This window comes from Lepeophtheirus salmonis, chromosome 9 (genome assembly GCF_016086655.4).
Source record: "Lepeophtheirus salmonis chromosome 9, UVic_Lsal_1.4, whole genome shotgun sequence".
Lineage (NCBI taxonomy): Eukaryota > Metazoa > Arthropoda > Copepoda > Siphonostomatoida > Caligidae > Lepeophtheirus > Lepeophtheirus salmonis.
In genome coordinates, this window is record NC_052139.2 from 15,956,162 (window position 1) to 15,962,191 (window position 6,030).

At 27.7% G+C, this 6,030-nt stretch overlaps 1 long non-coding RNA gene across 1 annotated transcript; it reads right to left on the reverse strand.

Annotated features, from left to right (window-relative positions):
- Window positions 1-5,261: 5,261 nt before the first annotated feature.
- On the reverse strand, window positions 5,262-5,784 carry LOC139906299 (uncharacterized). Its single transcript, XR_011781714.1, has 3 exons — window positions 5,605-5,784; window positions 5,455-5,550; window positions 5,262-5,335 (listed from the first exon to the last, which is right to left on the reverse strand). It is a non-coding gene; the product is annotated as an uncharacterized lncRNA (long non-coding RNA).
- Between the last annotated feature and the right edge of the window lie 246 nt (window positions 5,785-6,030).

Sequence of the window (6,030 nt, forward strand, 5' to 3'; positions counted from 1 at the left end):
TCTCAATCAATTTTTAGTTAATTCTTTTTTGTGTGATAAATATATGTATAGTATTTATATTTGGGGCTTATTTTATTATGTTAACTTTTTCTTTATACTATTAGGTTATTTAAAAAAGAAAATTATATTCTTATTTTAAATGCACCTGCATCCCTAATAATGATCATTTTTCTAAGCACAAAATATAAATTGACCTATGTAGGCTTTGAATATTGTTGCCGGTCAAAATGAATAAATAAATTTTTTCAATTAAAAATTGATTTATAAGTCTTAAATTTTTTAGACATATTCCCTAAACTACTCTTATATAAAATGTAACCTCATAAACTAAGGTATATTTAAAAACCACAGACATAAAATACATAGAGTGATGATTTAAAAAAGTAGTTAACGCCGTCAAAAAAGAAGAAACAGTTGCTTATAACATGAAAGGCGCTTAAAATATTTTTATTTCTTTCAATTTTTATTGTAATAATAATAATTTATTATCCTAATTATAGGAATTTAAAGATATTAATAGGTCAACAAAGTATTTTTAAACATAAAAAAATTATAATATTTATTCCAATTTTTACATTTACATATAATTTTATTTAGTTTTACAAAATTTTAATGATTATTTTGGGAGATCATTCTAACTATAATTCAATTTAAGAATAAATAATTATTGATTTTTAAATAGAATGAGGTTCGTGAGTATGCTCCAAACTTTGTTCCCTTGAATTTTCTCACTTTAACGTTTTCCAAAAAGATATAATTTTATGCCTTCAAATAATTTTAAAATAGATTTAATTAGTGTGAATATATAGTTTGATTCAGGAGATGATTCAAAGGCATGAACATTAATAAATTGCAAACCCTTATTAATTTTCTTAAAACTGATATTTTTTACAATAATGATTCTTTAAAATTGTTAAAAAAAAAATTGAATATATTGAAGTCGAATTCTTCCTTGATCTTCTAGAGAGACTTCACGTGGAGTCTGTAGTTTCCTCTATTGCAATGAAAAATACATCTTTATTTTCAAATGCTTAATTGGTTTTGGATAACATTTCTTTACTTAAGACTCCATTATCTTGGTAATGGAGAAGTTAGAGTGAATCACTATTCTCTTGTAAAATTCAATGAACTTAACAAAATTAGGATGATTCTCGAAATGCAGGAGACAAGCATTTTGTTTATATTTTAAGATATACCAATTAACCCTTGTATTATAAATGATAGGAACGAAAATTATTTAATAAAAACGTGTCGATGACTTAGAATATGATAGATAAACAGCAGCTTGTTGATGGATAGAATCAACTCTTCCCATGCCTTTGTTCAGAGCATTACCATTATAGACAAAACACTAATGATCCACCCGGTGTCGTTTTCATCTTATTTGAACATTTAACAACCTTTTCATCCTTGATAAAGACAAAGTAAGATAATGGGTTAATACTTAATACCATAGTGAAACCATTCCTACCTATAGATTATTGAAAGGCATGGAGTCGGATTGAACATTTGCATGTGGTTATGAAAGAAACGGAGTTACACTTCCAATTTGTAAGTCCTCGTTGGACTCAGCTTTGAATTAAGGATATATGTCAAAGTAATTCCTGCTTATATTCTTCCTATCTGCTGAGTGGGATCTGTGTTTACTTCCATTCCAATCTTCTCAGAGCTGCTTACGCCTAATCTAATATCTAAGCTTCTCTCCTACCAAACATTATTCAAATTGTCAGGGTTACCACGTTAATTTTCGGTTGAACAGGGAAACCTGTAAGCGAAGGCTCAAGCACACACGCTCTAAAGGGGGTAGAAGAACTGAGAAATTACTATGTACAATTATATAATAGAAGTTCAAAATTGACCATTTGTAATATTTTTAGGGGAAAAAAAGTATACATTAGATTCAAATAGTTGAATGATTACCTATCCCTGAAAAAAAGGGCGTGAAATAGGCTTGATCTTTGAATTTTAAGCATATGTTTGACTATTTAAATATAATAAATACTTTCTTTCCCATAAAAATATGACAAATAGTTGGCAAATGACCTTTTAAACTTTTGTTATGTCGTTCGAGTAACTTTGGCATTCTTTTACCCATTTGTAGATACCCTTCGTGGCTAGGCAATTACAAGTTTCTATCATAAAATGCTCTATACATGTTAACAACATTTTATTTTTATTTTTTGTTAACATGGGTTATTTATTAAATGAAGTAATCCCAATCCAGCGAGCAATGGAACAAGTTTGCCATAGAAAAATTGATAACATCAAATGAATACCTAAAAAATCATATTAAAATAATGAATAATGAAGAGTTAAAGTAAAGTAAATTTCATCTTACCGTGAGATTTCACCAATCTAAGGCAAAAACTTTGTTATACTTACGTTTTTATGAATGGGAGCATGGTTTTTTCAGTTAAGTTTTTCACACAGTTTGACTTTTACAATTGTTAGTTTAATATTATACTTGCATCATAAAACATCATATTACTTTATCGTCACCCGAACTTACCTTCAGTACAAACCTCTGCAGAACACTCCTCTGACTCAATCTTCAAATCAGAGCCACATTGGAGAATCCTACTCTTAATTCCACTAATTCCACATGAAACAGAGCATTCACTCCATGGTTCGTATTGAGTGCAGGTCCTTTCTGTAGTAGTCACGGTTGATACTGGATCTCCTGATGAGCTTGTTGTTGACACAGCAGTTGAAGTAATTGTCGTTGTTTCCTTTTTCTCAGTAGACATTATTGTTGGTCTCACAGATGATGAGATATTGAGTGTTGTTGCTTAATTCAAAGTTTGGAAAAAGTGAAGTACATCGAATTAATGTCTATTAAAAAAAAAAACTTACCTTCTGTTTGAGTTATTGAAGTGTTTGATGAAGGCATTGATGTCAAGAGTGTAGTGACAATACTGGTATTTTGTTCTGTATTTTGTAATGTTGTTTGAAATTAAAATGTAAGATATATTCTAAAACTTTAGCTCGTACATAAACAATTTTAAGAAAAAAAAATCGCTTCAAAGTAAGGCTTTAATCGATTTTTTGTGGTTGTTGTATACAATTTTTATAAATTGCAATAAAGATAAAGTAATAAATATTTCATTTCTCAAATCCTAAATTTGTGATTACTTTTAAATAACGAGAAAGCACAAACAAACAAAATAACAATATTTCCTTACTGTTTGGATAATAGTTTCCATACAACGTAAAAACAATTTCTTCATCTGAGTATTGACTTATGTCATTAAGATAAAATATTTCTCCAAATGAAATTTGTTCCTTCTCTGATGATAGACCAGTAAATGCTTTCCAATCTAAATTAATAGATATAACAGTGTGTTTTTTCATATATTAAAACTATTTGCTCGCAGTCTTTATATATATTTTTAAGTCTCAATCTTTATTAAATGATAAAATAAACGTTAGGTTCCTACATTTACTTCCTTTGAAGAAAAAAAGCTCATTCCAGAATATTTTTGTACCATTTCGTTGTCCATAGATGTCATTACCCTGTTTCCATACCAGGCTAAGATTAAACTTAGTTTTTTGAAGATCTTTGTTGATATATGAAATCCCTATTTCTATTTTGAATACATAATTTCCATTGGGATCAAGGTATCTCCAAAGTTCCTTTTCTAAAGAACTTTTAACTATGTAAAAATAAGTTCAGAAAATGTGTACATCAAATCAAGTCGTAATGTTATACCTTGAAGGAGGGTTGAATTGGAATGTCCTGTCATGAGTGTTCTCCACTTTAACTGGGGCAATTGATATGCACATTGTGAGTCTTCAAATTTTTCCATTGTTGATCTTGTTGCAAATGGCTCATTACACTCCCCAAATGATGACTTTAGCCCTTGTATTCCCTTTTCTCGGGGATATCGAAATTTACAAAGTGATATATTCAATAAATCTCTGCAATGGATATCCTCAATATCTAAGTGATCAAACCGGAAGCTCGGATCTTAAAGGAACATGAATTTGATTATAGTTTTTAATCTTACTACATTAACTTAATTTAACTGAAACATCACATTTTAATAATTTAACAAATAATAATAAATGTATCTTAACTTTTACTTTTTTCCAATGATTTTTTAAACAAATGTTTTTTTAATCTTATTAAATTTTTTATTCGAGTAATTAGGGAACAATTTTTCAAAATTTGAGATTTATAGATTATTTTTTAATTTAAAGAATATGAATTGAATAGAATCTAACTACAGTTTTTGTCTTGTTTTTTTTTTTTTAATCTATTATATTATGTTTTTATGTTACCAACTACTTTAAAAATAGTAGGGAAATATGGTTACAAATTTAAAGACATATAACATATTTAAAGAAATGATCATTTCAATAGAAGAAATATTTAAAATATTTTAAAATCTTAGGATCAATGGTTTAAAAGATAACTACAATAAATATTGAACATTTCTAGTGTGTTTGCTTCTCTCAAACGATAAACTACAAATGTAGAAATAAAAAAAATCAAGTTTTTATCGTCAAGTTTTGGGGATTAAATAATTTTCATGTGTGGATCATTTTAAATATAAAGAATCATTTTATGCAAGAATAATGAATGTTTACTAAATATTTTTACTCCATAAAAAAATTAAATAAACAAAGAACTTTGTTTTACCTCTTAAATTTTATATTCAAATTTTTCATACGATTAGTTGTCATGAGTAATGGAAATTCTTATAACTCTTCCCCCAAAATTTTGAAATTTGCTTAAAAGTTTCCATAAAAGATCAGAGATATTTACTTTATAAGTTATATTAATATATTTAATGTAAAATTAAACAAAATCATTATATCATTGTAAAATCATAATATCTTTTTAACATGTCCTTTGGTATTATTGAATTATTGAGGGTTGTCAATATTCCTTAATGAAGGTTACAATTGTGAAATTAGTAAGGATTGCAATTTTGATTAGGTCTAACCCTTCGAGGACCTCAGTATGACCTCTAAGGATTCGAGAAAATGTATGGATTTTTCAAAGTTCTTGAAAAATCAATTTAGACAATTTCCAAATTGTAAAATTATATTTTCAGATCTTCACCTTAGAAAATTACAAGCAAATTAATATTACTGCTTAACAAGAGCAAAAATTTAGTCTTGTACATTTTAATTAAATGAATCTACAAATAAGTTGTTGTTTCAATAGATTATCACAAGCTATCCTCTTTATTTAAAATGCTTACTATCCAAGTAGGATATAGAATATCCTAATGTATTTTCATACTTACAACGAGGGGAAAGGGAAAGGTTGAATTCTTCGAAATTGTGCATGATAAATTCAAATCCTTTTTTAATTTCATCATATACTCTAAAAATATTAAAAAAAGTTAGACATCATATTTTCTGATTGTTGAACTGAAAATTACTGACTCAATTTATAAATTTGGTTTAGTATTCAAATACTACGTATAATTAATTGGGCTTTACCTGGAATCATTCTCAGATATTGACTTAAGTTTATCAAATATATCAAGAGTTTTTGAGCCACTAAATCCAGAGAACACCAATTTTCCTTTATCATTCCTTCATCGAAAAATATACAATACCTAGTTATTAATTTTATAAAATATTAATTACCCCACGGTTGAATACGAAGCAGACAATATATTTTGGTTTGTATCAGTAGCTGTTATATTGAGTTGTCTTAAGCCAAAGTCTAAGATATTTTTGAAGGATTGAGGGTCAGATATGAACCTTTTAATCTGTAATGGCTCGCAAGTATAATTCAGTTCAACTTGAAAATTTTGACTTGCTGGTATTTTGCATGTTGTATGTCCATTGCATCTACAAAGGGAGAAAATTTAAGACAATTCAAATGTAGCGTGGAGAAATGTCCTAACTTAAAGGATAGATATCGCAACATGTCAAATTCGAATTTTTGCTCCACTTTTCCAGTTGCATTAACAATTATAATGTAATTGTTACCACATGTAATTTCCCCTTTTTTAGACGCCATATCAATGGTATTAGTTTGACTTAGTCGCTTGTTTTGAAGTATTTGAA